Here is a 4,312-nt window from a genome sequence, read left to right as displayed (position 1 = left end):
TTTGAAACACCAGTGTTTGAATGACTAAATAGGCTACATGTGATGATTGACATTCCATTTTAAAGGTGTTGAATTGGCGCAGCAGTAAATATTATCTTACTGTAAAACAGAATGGTTAGTTCAAATGTGTGGGTTAAATCCATGACATGAGAGGTGACATTAGACAAATGATGGAACTGGAGCAAAAACATCCCAGTACATTCTGTGGACTAGTCTGTAGAATAAAATGAAGAAGAAAAGAAAACATTTTCTGATGCAAGAACATTTGATTCTCCTCAAAACAAGAACAATAAATGTGTGGAAACATACGGGAAAAACTGCACAAACACAACAGTGATGAATCAGTGCAGTTACTGAAATACCTGAACTGGAGTCACATTCTCCAGTGTCGTGTCCATCTGTTCTGTCTGAAAGTTCATCCAAATCCTCCTCCTTTTTCTTTGGTTCATTACTCACAGCTGCTCACTCACTCACTCTCAAACTTTTCTCTGGTGTCAACCAGTCTTCCAGCTCCTCCTCCAGTCTTCCAGCTCCGCCTCCTCCAGTCTTCTAGCTCCGCCTCCTCCAGCCTTCTAGCTCCTCCTCCTCCAGCCTTCTAGCTCCTCCTCCTCCAGTCTTCCAGCTTCGCCTCCTCCAGTCTTCCAGCTCCTCCTCCTTCAGTCTTCTAGCTCCGCCTCCTCCAGTTTTCCAGCTCCGCCTCCTCCAGTCTGCTCACCTCAAACTTCAAACTGTTGTTTTTTTTAACTTCTTCCATCAGACATGCTCAGTGCACTCTTTTTTTTCTTCTAGAACATTCTCCTCCTTCCCAATCCCTCCCCAGTGATGCTAAACTGACAGGCAATCAGACACTCCCTCCTTAAAAAAAAAAAGGGAAAAAAAATGAACGGCTCTTTACAAAGACTCGGTTCCCATCGTTCATTTCAAAGAGCCATTCAAAAGATTCGATTCGTTGGTGAATGTCACATCACTACTTGACACAGTAAGGAGACTACACCTGCTCAAATAAAAATCTGTCAAAATGTGTTTGCAGACACTTGAGGAGGTCAACACATTCAGCGAACAGATGGAGACCATTCTGCACAGAAAGGACTGTAAAATCAATATGAGCTTCTGTAGACGATCCAAGTAATATACTCTCATATTCTAAAGCTCCACTGCACTCTCATGTATATTGAAAGAAAAGAAAGGATGACCCTTCTATATAACCTAAGGAAAGTAATTAACCCTCCTGTTCTGTTCAGGGTCAGATGAGTCCATTTTAAATGAGTCTCTCACTGTGATCTCTACTATTCTAACATTACTGTAATAAAAGTGTCACATCAAACTCATAACCTGCATTTGATGAATTTGAACACCCATTTCATGTTTATGTGACACAGATTATGTTTGGTGTGAATTTGGCTCAATATTAGCTCATGTGAACGCTACAGGGGCCCAGAGGTGTCAAATTTAGATTTAGTTTTCTTTGCTAATGTGAGACAAATGGTATTTCTAACACTGTCCCACCCACAGATGTCATGTTTGAACCCTCGTATTATCCTCCAATATATTAATAAACACATTTGACCCCAATCTGACCTCAGGGATATTTGCCTCCAGAAAAGGATTTACATCAAACTGTTGACCAAGTTTTTGTGACAGGCACTTATTATTATTATTATTATTATTATTATTATTATTGTTGTTGTTGTTGTTGTTGTTGTTGTTGTTATTATTATTATTATTCTTATTCTTATTCTTATTATTATTATTATTATTATTATTATTATTACCTCTGCCAGGAGGTATTGTGATCACTTTGCTTTGTGTGTTTGTGTGCATGTTTGTTTGTGTGCGTGTTTGTTTGTTTGTTTGTTTGTTTGTGTTTGTTAGCAAAGATAACTCAAAAAGTTATGGACAGATTTTCATGAAATTTTCAGGAAATGTTGTCATTGACACAAGGAAGAAATGACTAAATTTTGGTGGTGATCAGCTGGGGCAGATCTGTCTTGACGGAGGTCTGCGCTCTCTGAGTGCTTTTCTTGTTCTTACCTCTGTCAGGAGGTATTGGGATCACTTTGCTTTGTGTGCTTGTTTGTTTGTTTGTTTGTTTGTGTGTTTGTTTGTTTGTTCTCATCTTTAGTGTAAAACTCTTCCACCCATCTTTCCCAAATCTTCCCCACAGATAGGCCTAGGTCCTGGGACCAACCCAGTCCATTTTGGTCCCAGTAGGCCAAAGTTCAAGGTCACAGCAAGGTCACAACATCTACAATTTTCCATCTGTCATCATTCAGACATTTTCCAAAATTCATAAAAAAAATTCCAAACGACTCCGATTCTCCTCCAGTTGGATCCACCTGTAGCTTAGAACAGTCTCTTGTATGTGGAACTAAATTGTCCACATCCACTGTGGAATGTGGACTCTGTGGACATTTACACTGAACACTGAAAATCCCATTTCCCACACATTTAAAATTAGAACTCAACTAATATTGATGTGAATTGAATCTAATTGGACAGACACATGACTGGGACCAGATTCAACTGTTTCTGCTGTATGGAACAACCTGGAAACTGTTGGATTTAAACAGAAAGAGTGGATCCACACATGCACAGTGTTCAGGCTGAAGGAGGAGCTCTGAGTTCTGAACGCTGGTTTTTCTATCAGCACACTTTGAAATATTTCCTATTGAGCAAACGGTTGAATTTTTGGGCCTAGGGAGCCCCCCCCCCCCCCCCGATCACCACCAAAATTTAATCATTTCTTCCTTGTGCCAGTATCAACATTTCCTGAAAATTTCATGAAAATCCGTCCAGAACTTTTTGAGTTATCCTGCGAACAAACAAACAAACAAACAAACACACAAACAAACAAACAAACACACATGTACGCACACACACAAAGCAAAGCGATCACAACACCTCCTGGCAGAGGTAATTACAGACAGATTTTGATGAAATTTTCAGGAAATGTTGATACTGGCACAAGGAACAAATGATTAAATTTTGGTGTTGATTGGGGGGGGGGGGGCTGATGTGCCTTGGTGGAGGTCTGAGTGCTTTTCTAGTTATTATTAATATTGTACTTGAGGTGATCCTTTGGGAGGGGAGTCAGGTGTAGTTGAAAAGACTTGGATGTGCTCGACTCCAAGCCGACACTGGCTTCCTCAGTTTGGCAGGAGTTCACAAGTCCAGCTGTTTCCCACATGCCCACACCATGAGAAATGTCAAAGATCTGGTGGGAATGGTTGTTTTTTCCACCCCCCCCGTTATGTATCTACTCAAAAGTGTAGGTGTGTGGATGTTAGGTCACACACACTCAGCTAAAACAGCATGGGGTCAAACTGACCCCAGAGGAACACCAATGTGTGCAGCATGTGTTCAGCACATGGACAAACTACAAAAGCACTCAGAGGCGCAGACCATGGTTCGAGTAGTTTGGATTTTTTCATTCCAGTTTAGTTTATTAGTTTTGACTCGTTTTTCCTCTAATTCAGTTTGTTTTAATTAGTTTTTAGAGCAGGTTTGCTAGTTTTTATTAGTTTTTGTTTTTTTCTAAATGCTTAGTTTTAGTTCAGTGGTCTCTTTTCTCTTCTTCGCCGTCATATTCAAATCAGTCCCAGACAGGACTCTGCTGCTTTAGACTCCATGTTTCCAGGTAGAGTGGGGACCAGAAGACGACTGGAAACCAAGTGACAAGAAGTGATGCACCCTTAAATATCATACGGTGCCAGCAGCTAAAATTGCTTGAGGAAAATAAATCAATTTCGTATCAATCCGACATTGACAAAAACAAAAACGAAGGGAATTTTATCCATAATTTTTATCCATTTTAGTTAGTTTTATAAGCACACAATACAGTTTCAGTTAGTTATCATTTTTTTCTTTTAATTATAGTTTTTATTTCTTTCAGTTAATGAATATGTTTTTACAATTCTAGTTTTCATCATTTCATTGGTTTTCGTTAACGATAATAACCTTGGCACAGATCAGTCTCTGCCAGAGTGGGGACCAGAAGACAACTGGAAACCACAAGTGATAAGAAGTGACGGACCGTCAAGTGCTGCACTATCTAACTAGCTAAAATTGCCAGAGTGAAATAAATCCATTTCATATCAATCCGACATTGACAAAGGGGTCATTCCACATGAAATCAACAGATTTTAAGAAAAACCCCACCTGACCCTCTCATATTTTTCTACATTTTTACATACTTCTAGTGCATTATATATGATGGGAAAATCCAAAATGTCAAGGCTTAATTGTAATAGTTCCACAGTTTGTCCATTTGAAGCAGATAGGGGGTACCCAAAATTGCGACCCAAATTCAGAC

General features: G+C 39.5%; 1 protein-coding gene across 1 annotated transcript in view; it reads left to right on the top strand.

Moving 5' to 3' along the window:
• Positions 1 to 1,414: 1,414 nt before the first annotated feature.
• The window catches only part of slc35c1 (solute carrier family 35 member C1), a 13,272-nt gene continuing 10,374 nt past the window's right edge, over positions 1,415 to 4,312 (top strand). Inside the window, exon 1 of the mRNA XM_030162459.1 lies at positions 1,415 to 1,428. The gene's annotated coding sequence lies outside the window, so the exon portion shown is untranslated. The remainder of the gene's footprint in view (positions 1,429 to 4,312) is intronic.

Source organism: Sphaeramia orbicularis, chromosome 3 (genome assembly GCF_902148855.1).
Source record: "Sphaeramia orbicularis chromosome 3, fSphaOr1.1, whole genome shotgun sequence".
In the NCBI taxonomy this organism is placed as follows: Eukaryota; Metazoa; Chordata; class Actinopteri; order Kurtiformes; family Apogonidae; genus Sphaeramia; species Sphaeramia orbicularis.
The sequence above is the reverse complement of the archived record's forward strand: the minus strand, read 5'-3'. Positions and strand labels throughout refer to the sequence as shown.